We start from the raw sequence: 14,076 nt of genomic DNA on the forward strand, positions 1-14,076 counted from the left end.
GTTGTCCTCTAAGATATTGATGGAAACCAGGTTTAATTGACTGTTTCAGTGTTGTACTTCATTACTACGTGATGCAATCCAGAAGAAGCCCAGGATCTAGCCATCAAGTATGAGAAATATGCGAAAGAATGAGCCTGATGAGAGCAAACCCCAGACCTGACCTAGACCTAACATGAATTACTCTCTAAAATATTGACCAAAACCAGGTTTAATTGACTGTTTCAGTGTGGTCCCACATTACTACGTGATCCAAACCAGAAAAAACCCAGGATCCGTTCAACAAGTATGTGAAGAATGCGAAAGTATGAGTCTGATGAGTGAAAATCCCAGGCCTAACCTAGACCTAACATGCGTTATCCTCAAAAATATTGATCGAAACCTGGTTTAATCGACTGTTTCAGTGTGGTACCACATTACTATGTGATCCAAATCAGAAAATAACCCAGGATCTGTTCAACGAGTATGTGAAGTGTGCGAAAGTATGATTCTGATGATGTCAAATCCCAGACCAATCCCAGACCTAACTTGCGTTATCCTCTAAAATATTTATCAAGACCAGGTTTAATTGATTGTTTCAGTGTGGTCCCACATTACTACGTGATCCAAACCAGAAAGAACCCAGGATCCGTTCAACAAGTATGTGAAGAATGCGAAAGTATGAGTCTGATGAGTGAAAATCCCAGGCCTAACATAGACCTAACATGCGTTATCCTCTAAAATATTGATCCAAACCAGGTTTAATGGACTGTTTCAGCGTGGTACCACACTACAACGTGATCCAAACCAGAAAAAACCCAGGATCTGTTCAACAAGTATGTGAAAAACGCGAAAGTATGAGCCTGATGAGGGCAAATCCCAGACATATCCCAGACCTAACTTGCGTTGTCCTCTAAGATATTGATGGAAACCAGGTTTATTTGACTGTTTCAGTGTTGTACTTCATTACTACGTGATGCAATCCAGAAAAAGCCCAGGATCTAGCCATGGATTATGAGGAATATGCGAAAGTATGAGCCTGATGAGGGCAAATCCTAGACCTAACCCAGACCTAACATGCGTTAGCCTCTAAAATATTTATCAAGACGAGGTTTAATTGAAAGTTTCAGTGTGGTACCACTTTACTACGTGATCCAATCCAGAAATAGCCCAGGATCTAGCCATGAGGTAAGAGAAATATGCGAAAGTAAGAGCCTGATGAGGGCAAATCCTAGAACTATCCCAGACCTAACTTGCGTTATCCTCTAAAATATTGATCGAAACCAGGTTTAATTGACTGTTTCAGCGTGGTACCACATTACTACGTGATACAATCCAGAAACAGCCCAGGATCTAGCCTTGAAGTATGAGAAATATGCGAAAGTATGAGCCTAACATGAATTATTCTCTAAAATATTGATCGAAACCAAGTTTAATTGACTGTTTCAGTGTGGTCCCACATTACTACGTGATCCAAACCAGAAAAAACCCAGGATCCGTTCAACAAGTATGTGAAGAATGCGAAAGTATGAGTCTGATGAGTGAAAATCCCAGGCCTAACCTAGACCTAACATGCGTTATCCTCAAAAATATTGATCGAAACCTGGTTTAATCGTCTGTTTCAGTGTGGTACCACATTACTATGTGATCCAAACCAGAAAATAACCCAGGATCTGTTCAACGAGTATGTGAAGTGTGCGAAAGTATGAGTCTGATGAGGTCAAATCCCAGACCAATCCCAGACTTAGCTTGCGTTATCCTCTAAAATATTGATCGAAACCAGGTTTAATCGACTGTTTCAGTGTGGTACCACATTACTACGTGATCCAAACCAGAAAAAACCCAGGATCCGTTCAACAGGTATGTGAAGACTGCGAAAGTATGAGTCTGATGAGTGAAAATCCCAGACCTAACCTAGACCTAACATGCGTTATCCTCTAAAATATTGATCCAAACCAGGTATAATGGACTGCTTCAGTGTTGTACTTCATTACTACGTGATGCAATCCAAAAAAAGCACAGGATCTAGCCATGGATTATGAGGAATATGCGAAAGTATGAGCCTGATGAGGGCAAATCCTAGACCTAACCCAGACCTAACATGCGTTAGCCTCTAAAATATTTATCAAGACGAGGTTTAATTGAAAGTTTCAGTGTGGTACCACTTTACTACGTGATCCAAACCAGAAAAAACCCAGGATCTGTTCAACAAGTATGTGAAAAACGCGAAAGTATGAGCCTGATGAGGGCAAATCCCAGACATATCCCAGACCTAACTTGCGTTGTCCTCTAAGATATTGATGGAAACCAGGTTTAATTGACTGTTTCAGTGTTGTACTTCATTACTACGTGATGCAATCCAGAAGAAGCCCAGGATCTAGCCATCAAGTATGAGAAATATGCGAAAGTATGAGCCTGATGGGGGCAAATCCTAGACCTAACCCAGACCTAACATGCGTTAGCCTCTAAAATATTTATCAAGACCAGGTTTAATTGAATGTTTCAGTGTGGTACCACATTACTACGTGATGCAATCCAGAAAGAGCCCAGGATCTAGCCATCAAGTTTGAGAAATATACGAAAGAATGAGCCTGATGAGGGCAAATCCCAGACCTAACCTTGACCTAACATGAATTATTCTCTAAAATATTGATCGAAACCAGGTTTAATTGACCGTTTCAGTGTGGTACCACATTACTACGTGATCCAAACCAGAAAATACCCAGGATCCGTTCAACAAGTATGTGAAAAATGCGAAAGTATGAGTCCGATCAGTGAAAATCTCAGGCCTTACCTAGACCTAACATGCGTTGTCCTCTAAAATATTGATGGAAACCAGGTTTCATTTAATGTTTCAGTGTGGTACCACTTTACTACGTGATCCAATCCAGAAATAGCCCAGGATCTAGCCATGAAGTATGGGAAATATGCGAAAGTAAGAGCCTGATGAGGGCAAATCCTAGACCTATCCCAGAGCTAACTTGCGTTATCCTCTAAAATATTGATCGAATCCAGGTTTAATTGACTGTTTCAGCGTGGTACCACATTACTACGTGATACAATCCAGAAACAGCCCAGCATCTAGCCATGAAGTATGAGTGTTTAAAGATTTGCATAATGCCGAGCGATTGTGCTCGGCCGCGATTACCGTTAATCCTGTTAACGTACAATTCGAAGGAGATTATCTCTAATAGGATTTGTACAGCAAACAGTGATAGAAAAACGCGTGTATTACTAGTTTTTCTGCCATCGGTAACGGCTCATTACCTTCGATTCGAGTGTGCTAACGGTGTTGATGACGTCAGTACCGTGCGAGAGTAGCGCGTAGAGAATTAGACAAAGATCGACTGCCGAAATTTGGACAGCGCCGCGGAACGGCTAATTGGAGCAACGCGGCGACGTTTTCGGCTGTCAATCCGTACAGTCTCACAACGACTTCTGAAGAAGGCACATCGGCTCCCGATCGTGTCCGAACAGATTTCGAGCGAATCTCGAGAGTGAAATTCTCGAGATAAAGCTAGCAGACAATTAACCAATAAAGGGTGCAACGAGTCGATGTTCAGTCTGGTGCGGGTCCTCTGATTGACCTCGCACAGCTGAGAATTCATTAAAACTCAAACTAGCACTCATTAATTTTAGTCTTTGCTTATCAAACGAGTCGACTTTCGACTCGAATAAAAGCATTCAGGAGTTTCGTTCGGGAAAGTCCCAAACAAGCTCAATTTCTATTTTCTGTCTAGTTTGGAGGGCTCGAGAATACACCAATAAGGTGCTCGACCCCCCTCGTGCAGTATTATTTTGTCGTTTCAAGCGTATAAACGTTTGAAACACAGAGAAGTGGGCGAATACCGTTCAAACTTCTCTGTGATTGTCGTTCGGCTTAGGAGACACCGAAGGGAGGCACCTACGTGGTGAACCTCGAGGTGGGCTCACTGGAGTCAGGTCAGCGTCCACTTCGGACGCTTGACTTTCGGTCTTCGATTCCTTCCCTCTACAGACCCCGCCGGTGTAACGCTTAGAGGAGCACCTGTGCGGAGAGGTCAAGGAGTCGCGGGTCAGGCCCCCACGTAGTTCAAATACTGTCACGAATCACATCGAGTGGTGCATTCGTGCAGTGAACCACGTGCTGTCGGGCTTCGCAGTACAATTCTCGACCAACAAGTCATCTGTTGGAACGTTAAAGAGAAGCCGCAGATCGACGGTCGTGCCGTTGTACTGCAGTGCGACTCGACGCACAGACTCCGTGGGCATACTCACGGGATCAGTGCATTTGGAGCCTTACAACCTCCACTTGCATCCCCGTCCACTAGACAATCGACTCAGTTCGGCGTCGAAAGGAAATTTAATTCTTTTCACGCCAGATATTAAATACAGTCCACTTGCGAGCTCGTATATTACGAGCGAGCGAAATTCTCCGCTCCTATACATTCGAATATCGAAGCCAGGAGCGTGAGGACACACACGCGGCGAATATACGTGTAACGTGTTTACGTGTCTAACACATTGCCGTGTTTTTCTGTTCACAGAATCTTGGCCTACCTCAACGTGCCGGTTCCGACCAAGAAATCGTGGAAGACAATTTAATAAGAATTTTCGTTGTTTCTGATTGTTTATTTTATTTTTATTTTTATAATAAACAGTTTTTGAAAAAGAAAATCTTAAGTTCCCAACTCACTTCCCACAATAAAAATCCGATCCCTCTATCCGGACATCGTCGTTAAAAGCATCAGCTTTTTAACAATGAGAAATATGCGAAAGAATGAGCCTGATGAGAGCAAATACCAGACCTAACCTTGACCTAACATGAATTATTCTCTAAAATATTGATCGAAACCAGGTTTAATTGACTGTTACAGTGTGGTCCCACATTACTACGTGATCCAAACCAGAAAAAACCCAGGATCCGTTCAACAAGAATGTGAAGAATGCGAAAGTATGAGCCTGATGAGTGATAATCCCAGGCATAACCTAGACCTAACATGCGTTCTCCTCTAAAATATTGATCGAAACCTGGTTTAATCGACTGTTTCAGTGTGGTACCACATTACTGTGTGATGCAAACCAGAAAATAACCCAGGATCTGTTCAACAAGTATGTGAAGAATGCGAAAGTATGGGCCTGATGAGGGCAAATCCCAGACCTATCCCAGACCTAACTTGCGTTATCCTCTAAAATATTGATCGAAACCAGGTTTAATTGACCGTTTCAGTGTTGTACTTCATTACTACGTGAAGCAATCCAGAAAAAGCTCAGGATCTAGCCATCCAGTATGAGAAATATGCGAAAGAATGAGCCTGATGAGAGCAAATCCCAGACCTAACCTAGACCTAACATGCGTTATCCTCTAAAATATTTATCAAGACCAGGATTAATTGAATGTTTCAGTGTGGTACCACTTTACTACGTGATCCAAAGCAGAAAAAACCCAGGATCCGTTCAACAAGTATGTGAAGAATGCGAAAGTATGAGTCTGATGAATGAAAATCCCAGGCCTAACCTAGACCTAACATGTGTTATCCTCAAAAATAATGATCGAAACCTGGTTTAATCGACTGTTTCAGTGTGGTACCACATTACTATGTGATCCTATCCAGAAAATAACCCAGGATCTGTTCACCGAGTATGTGAAGTGTGCGAAAGTATGAGTCTGATGAGGGCAAATCCCAGACCTATCCCAGACCTAACACGCGTTATCCTCTAAAATATTGATGTTAAACCAGGTTTAATTGACTGTTTCAGTGTTGTACTTCATTACTACGTGAAGCAATCCAGAAAAAGCTCAGGATCTAGCCATCCAGTATGAGAAATATGCGAAAGAATGAGCCTGATGAGAGCAAATCCCAGACCTAACCTAGACCGAACATGAATTATTCTCTAAAATATTGATCGAAACCAGGTTTAATTGACTGTTTCAGTGTGGTACCACATTACTACGTGATCCAAACCAGAAAAAACCCAGGATCTGTTCAACAAGTATGTGAAAAACGCGAAAGTACGAGTCCGATGAGTGAAAATCCCAGGGCTAACCTAGACCTAACGTGCGTTATCCTCTAAAATATTGAGCGAAACCAGGTTTAATGGACTGTTTCAGTGTGGTACCACACTACTTCGTGATCCAAACCAGAAAAAACCCAGGATCTGTTCAACAAGTATGTGAAAAACTCGAAACTGTGAGCCTGATGAGGGCAAATCTTAGACCTAACCTTGACCTAACATGCGTTATCCTCTAAAATATTGAGCGAAACCAGGTTTCATAGACTGTTTCAGTGTGGTACCACACTACTACGGGATCCAAACCAGAAAAAACCCAGGATCTGTTCAACAAGTATGTGAAAAACGCGAAAGTATGAGCCTGATGAGGTCAAATCCCAGACCAATCCCAGACTTAGCTTTCGTTATCCTCTAAGATATTGATGGAAACCAGGTTTAATTGACTGTTTCAGCGTGGTACCACATTACTACGTGATACAATCCAGAAACAGCCCAGGATCTAGCCATGAAGTATGAGAGATATGCGAAAGTATGAGCCTGCTGAGGGCAAATCCTAGACCTAACCCAAACCTAACATGCGTTATCCTCTAAAATATTTATCAAGACCAGGTTTAATTGATTGTTTCAGTGTGGTCCCACACTACAACGTGATCCAAACCAGAAAAAAACCCAGGATCCGTTCAACAAGTATGTGAAGAATGCGAAAGTATGAGTCTGATGAGTGAAAATCCCAGGCCTAACCTAGACCTAACATGCGTTATCCTCAAAAATATTGATCGAAACCTGGTTTAATCGACTGTTTCAGTGTGGTACCACATTACTATGTGATCCAAACCAGAAAATAACCCAGGATCTGTTCAACGAGTATGTGAAGTGTGCGAAAGTATGAGTCTGATGAGGGCAAATCCCATACCTATCCCAGACCTAGCATGCGTTATCCTCTAAAATATTTATCAAGACCAGGTTTAATTGAATGTTTCAGTGTGCTACCACATTACTACGTGTTCCAAACCAGAAAAACCCCAGGATCCGTTCAACAAGTACGTGAAGAAGGCGAAAGTATGAGTCTGATCAGTGAAAATCTCAGGCCTTACCTAGACCTAACTTGCGTTGTCCTCTAAAATATTGATCGAAACCAGGTTTAATTGACTGTTACAGTGTGGTCCCACATTACTACGTGATCCAAACCAGAAAAAACCCAGGATCCGTTCAACAAGAATGTGAAGAATGCGAAAGTATGAGCCTGATGAGTGATAATCCCAGGCATAACCTAGACCTAACATGCGTTCTCCTCTAAAATATTGATCGAAACCTGGTTTAATCGACTGTTTCAGTGTGGTACCACATTACTGTGTGATGCAAACCAGAAAATAACCCAGGATCTGTTCAACAAGTATGTGAAGAATGCGAAAGTATGGGCCTGATGAGGGCAAATCCCAGACCTATCCCAGACCTAACTTGCGTTATCCTCTAAAATATTGATCGAAACCAGGTTTAATTGACCGTTTCAGTGTTGTACTTCATTACTACGTGAAGCAATCCAGAAAAAGCTCAGGATCTAGCCATCCAGTATGAGAAATATGCGAAAGAATGAGCCTGATGAGAGCAAATCCCAGACCTAACCTAGACCTAACATGCGTTATCCTCTAAAATATTTATCAAGACCAGGATTAATTGAATGTTTCAGTGTGGTACCACTTTACTACGTGATCCAAAGCAGAAAAAACCCAGGATCCGTTCAACAAGTATGTGAAGAATGCGAAAGTATGAGTCTGATGAATGAAAATCCCAGGCCTAACCTAGACCTAACATGTGTTATCCTCAAAAATAATGATCGAAACCTGGTTTAATCGACTGTTTCAGTGTGGTACCACATTACTATGTGATCCTATCCAGAAAATAACCCAGGATCTGTTCACCGAGTATGTGAAGTGTGCGAAAGTATGAGTCTGATGAGGGCAAATCCCAGACCTATCCCAGACCTAACACGCGTTATCCTCTAAAATATTGATGTTAAACCAGGTTTAATTGACTGTTTCAGTGTTGTACTTCATTACTACGTGAAGCAATCCAGAAAAAGCTCAGGATCTAGCCATCCAGTATGAGAAATATGCGAAAGAATGAGCCTGATGAGAGCAAATCCCAGACCTAACCTAGACCGAACATGAATTATTCTCTAAAATATTGATCGAAACCAGGTTTAATTGACTGTTTCAGTGTGGTACCACATTACTACGTGATCCAAACCAGAAAAAACCCAGGATCTGTTCAACAAGTATGTGAAAAACGCGAAAGTACGAGTCCGATGAGTGAAAATCCCAGGGCTAACCTAGACCTAACGTGCGTTATCCTCTAAAATATTGAGCGAAACCAGGTTTAATGGACTGTTTCAGTGTGGTACCACACTACTTCGTGATCCAAACCAGAAAAAACCCAGGATCTGTTCAACAAGTATGTGAAAAACTCGAAACTGTGAGCCTGATGAGGGCAAATCTTAGACCTAACCTTGACCTAACATGCGTTATCCTCTAAAATATTGAGCGAAACCAGGTTTCATAGACTGTTTCAGTGTGGTACCACACTACTACGGGATCCAAACCAGAAAAAACCCAGGATCTGTTCAACAAGTATGTGAAAAACGCGAAAGTATGAGCCTGATGAGGTCAAATCCCAGACCAATCCCAGACTTAGCTTTCGTTATCCTCTAAGATATTGATGGAAACCAGGTTTAATTGACTGTTTCAGCGTGGTACCACATTACTACGTGATACAATCCAGAAACAGCCCAGGATCTAGCCATGAAGTATGAGAGATATGCGAAAGTATGAGCCTGCTGAGGGCAAATCCTAGACCTAACCCAAACCTAACATGCGTTATCCTCTAAAATATTTATCAAGACCAGGTTTAATTGATTGTTTCAGTGTGGTCCCACACTACAACGTGATCCAAACCAGAAAAAAACCCAGGATCCGTTCAACAAGTATGTGAAGAATGCGAAAGTATGAGTCTGATGAGTGAAAATCCCAGGCCTAACCTAGACCTAACATGCGTTATCCTCAAAAATATTGATCGAAACCTGGTTTAATCGACTGTTTCAGTGTGGTACCACATTACTATGTGATCCAAACCAGAAAATAACCCAGGATCTGTTCAACGAGTATGTGAAGTGTGCGAAAGTATGAGTCTGATGAGGGCAAATCCCATACCTATCCCAGACCTAGCATGCGTTATCCTCTAAAATATTTATCAAGACCAGGTTTAATTGAATGTTTCAGTGTGCTACCACATTACTACGTGTTCCAAACCAGAAAAACCCCAGGATCCGTTCAACAAGTACGTGAAGAAGGCGAAAGTATGAGTCTGATCAGTGAAAATCTCAGGCCTTACCTAGACCTAACTTGCGTTGTCCTCTAAAATATTGATGGAAACCAGGTTTCATTGACTGTTTCAGTGTGGTACTACATTACTACGTGATGCAATCCAGAAAAAGCCCAGGCTCTAGCCATCAAGTATGAGAAATATCCGAAAGAATGAGCCTGATGAGAGCAAATCCCAGACCTAACCTAGACCTAACATGCGTTATCCACTAAAATATTGAGCGAAACCAGGTTTAATGGACTGTTTCAGTGTGGTACCACACTACTTCGTGATCCAAACCAGAAAAAACCCAGGATCTGTTCAACAAGTATGTGAAAAACGCTAAACTGTGAGCCTGATGAGGGCAAATCTTAGACCTAACCCAGACCTAAGATGCGTTATCCTCTAAAATATTTATCCAGACCAGGTTTAATGGACTGTTTCAGTGTGTTACCACACTACTTCGTGATCCAAATCAGAGAAAGCCCAGGATCTGTTCAAGAAGTATGTGAAAAACGCGAAACTGTGAGCCTGATGAGGGCAAATCTTAGACCTAACCCAGAGCTAAGATGCGTTATCCTCTAAAATATTTATCCAGACCAGGTTTCATTGAATGTTTCAGTGTGGTACCACTTTACTACCTGATACAATCCAGAAACAGCCCAGGATCTAGCCATGAAGTATGAGAAATATGCGAAAGTATGAGCCTGATGAGGGCAAATCCTAGACCTAACCCAAACCTAACATGCGTTATCCTCTAAAATATTTATCAAGAAAAGGTTTAATTGAATGTTTCAGTGTGGTACCACATTACTACGTGATCCAAACCAGAAAAAACCCAGGATCCGTTCAACAAGTATGTGAAGAATGCGAAAGTATGAGTCTGATGAGGGAAAATCCCAGGCCTAACCTAGACCTAACATGCGTTATCCTCTAGAATATTGATGGAAACCAGGTTTAGTCGACTGTTTCAGTGAGGTCCCACATTACTACGTGATCCAAACCAGAAAAAACCCAGGATCCGTTCAACAAGTATGTGAAGAATGCGAAAGTATGAGTCTGATGAGGTCAAATCCCAGACCATTCCCAAACTTAACTTGCGTTATCCTCTAAAATATTGATCGAAACCAGGTTTAATCGACTGTTTCAGTGTGGTACCACATTACTACGTGATCCAAACCAGAAAAAACCCAGGATCCGTTCAACAAGTATGTGAAGAATGCGATAGTATGAGCCTGATGAGGGCAAATCCTAGACCTATCCCAGACCTAACTTGCGTTGTCCTCTAAGATATTGATGGAAACCAGGTTTAATTGACTGTTTCAGTGTTGTACTTCATTACTACGTGATCCAAACCCGAAAAAACCCAGGATCTGTTCAACATGTATGAGAAATATGCGAAAGAATGAGCCTGATGAGAGCAAATCCCAGACCTATCCTAGACCTAACATGAATTATTCTCTAAAATATTGATCGAAAACAGGTTTGCTTGACTGTTACAGTGTGGTCCCACATTACTACGTGATCCAAACCAGAAAAAACCCAGGATCCGTTCAACAAGTATGTGAAGAATGCGAAAGTATGAGTCTGATGGGTGAAAATCCCAGGCCTAACCTAGACCTAACATGCGTTATCCTCTAAAATATTGATCGAAACCTGGTTTAATCGACTGTTTCAGTGTGGTACCACATTACTATGTGATCCAAACCAGAAAGTAACCCAGGATCAGTTCAAGGAGTATGTGAAGTGTGCGAAAGTATGAGCCTGATGAGGGCAAATCCCAGACATATCCCAGACCTAACATGCGTTATCCTCTAAAATATAGATCGGAACCTGGTTTAGTCGACTGTTTCAGTGTGGTACCACATTACTATGTGATCCAAACCAGAAAATAACCCAGGATCAGTTCAAGGAGTATGTGAAGTGTGCGAAAGTATGAGTCTGATGAGGTCAAATCCCGGACCTCTCCCAGACCTAACTTGCGTTATCCTCTAAAATATTGATCAAAACCAGGTTTAATCGACTGTTTCAGTGTGGTACCACATTACTACGTGATCCAAACCAGAAAAAACCCAGGATCCGTTCAACAAGTATGTGAAGAATGCGAAAGTATGAGTCTGATGAGTGAAAATCCCAGGCCTAACCTAGACCTAACATGCGTTATCCTCTAAAATATTGATCCAAACCAGGTTTAATGGACTGTTTCAGCGTGGTACCACACTACTACGTGATCCAAACCAGAAAAAACCCAGGATCTGTTCAACAAGTATGTGAAAAACGCGAAAGTATGAGCCTGATGAGGGCAAATCTCAGACATATCCCAGACCTAACTTGCGTTGTCCTCTAAGATATTGATGGAAACCAGGTTTAATTGACTGTTTCAGTGTTGTACTTCATTACTACGTGATGCAATCCAGAAGAAGCCCAGGATCTAGCCATCAAGTATGAGAAATATGCGAAAGAATGAGCCTGATGAGAGCAAATCCCAGACCTGACCTAGACCTAACATGAATTATTCTCTAAAATATTGACCAAAACCAGGCTTAATTGACCGTTTCAGTGTGGTCCCACATTACAACGTGATCCAAACCAGAAAAAACCCAGGATCCGTTCAACAAGTATGTGAAGAATGCGAAAGTATGAGTCTGATGAGTGAAAATCCCAGGCCTAACCTAGACCTAACATGCGTTATCCTCAAAAATATTGATCGAAACCTGGTTTAATCGACTGTTTCAGTGTGGCACCACATTACTATGTGATCCAAATCAGAAAATAACCCAGGATCTCTTCAACGAGTATGTGAAGTGTGCGAAAGTATGAGTCTGATGATGTCAAATCCCAGACCAATCCCAGACCTAACTTGCGTTATCCTCTAAAATATTTATCAAGACCAGGTTTAATTGATTGTTTCAGTGTGGTCCCACATTACTACGTGATCCAAACCAGAAAAAACCCAGGATCTGTTCAACAAGTATGTGAAAAACGCGAAAGTATGAGCCTGATGAGGGCAAATCCCAGACATATCCCAGACATAACTTGCCTTGTCCTCTAAGATATTGATGGAAACCAGGTTTAATTGACTGTTTCAGTGTTGTACTTCATTACTACGTGATGCAATCCAGAAGAAGCCCAGGATCTAGCCATCAAGTATGAGAAATATGCGAAAGTATGTGTCTGATGAGTGAAAATTCCAGACCTAACCTAGACCTAACATGCGTTATCCTCTAAAATATTGATCCAAACCAGGTATAATGGACTGTTTCAGCGTGGTACCACACTACAACGTGATCCAAACCAGAAAAAACCCAGGATCTGTTCAACAAGTATGTGAAAAACGCGAAAGTATGAGCCTGATGAGGGCAAATCCCAGACATATCCCAGACCTAACTTGCGTTGTCCTCTAAGATATTGATGGAAACCAGGTTTAATTGACTGTTTCAGTGTTGTACTTCATTACTACGTGATGCAATCCAGAAGAAGCCCAGGATCTAGCCATCAAGTATGAGAAATATGCGAAAGAATGAGCCTGATGAGAGCAAACCCCAGACCTGACCTAGACCTAACATGAATTACTCTCTAAAATATTGACCAAAACCAGGTTTAATTGACTGTTTCAGTGTGGTCCCACATTACTACGTGATCCAAACCAGAAAAAACCCAGGATCCGTTCAACAAGTATGTGAAGAATGCGAAAGTATGAGTCTGATGAGTGAAAATCCCAGGCCTAACCTAGACCTAACATGCGTTATCCTCAAAAATATTGATCGAAACCTGGTTTAATCGACTGTTTCAGTGTGGTACCACATTACTATGTGATCCAAATCAGAAAATAACCCAGGATCTGTTCAACGAGTATGTGAAGTGTGCGAAAGTATGATTCTGATGATGTCAAATCCCAGACCAATCCCAGACCTAACTTGCGTTATCCTCTAAAATATTTATCAAGACCAGGTTTAATTGATTGTTTCAGTGTGGTCCCACATTACTACGTGATCCAAACCAGAAAGAACCCAGGATCCGTTCAACAAGTATGTGAAGAATGCGAAAGTATGAGTCTGATGAGTGAAAATCCCAGGCCTAACATAGACCTAACATGCGTTATCCTCTAAAATATTGATCCAAACCAGGTTTAATGGACTGTTTCAGCGTGGTACCACACTACAACGTGATCCAAACCAGAAAAAACCCAGGATCTGTTCAACAAGTATGTGAAAAACGCGAAAGTATGAGCCTGATGAGGGCAAATCCCAGACATATCCCAGACCTAACTTGCGTTGTCCTCTAAGATATTGATGGAAACCAGGTTTATTTGACTGTTTCAGTGTTGTACTTCATTACTACGTGATGCAATCCAGAAAAAGCCCAGGATCTAGCCATGGATTATGAGGAATATGCGAAAGTATGAGCCTGATGAGGGCAAATCCTAGACCTAACCCAGACCTAACATGCGTTAGCCTCTAAAATATTTATCAAGACGAGGTTTAATTGAAAGTTTCAGTGTGGTACCACTTTACTACGTGATCCAATCCAGAAATAGCCCAGGATCTAGCCATGAGGTAAGAGAAATATGCGAAAGTAAGAGCCTGATGAGGGCAAATCCTAGAACTATCCCAGACCTAACTTGCGTTATCCTCTAAAATATTGATCGAAACCAGGTTTAATTGACTGTTTCAGCGTGGTACCACATTACTACGTGATACAATCCAGAAACAGCCCAGGATCTAGCCTTGAAGTATGAGAAATATGCGAAAG

This window comes from Colletes latitarsis, unplaced genomic scaffold (assembly GCF_051014445.1).
Source record: "Colletes latitarsis isolate SP2378_abdomen unplaced genomic scaffold, iyColLati1 scaffold0013, whole genome shotgun sequence".
NCBI lineage: Eukaryota > Metazoa > Arthropoda > Insecta > Hymenoptera > Colletidae > Colletes > Colletes latitarsis.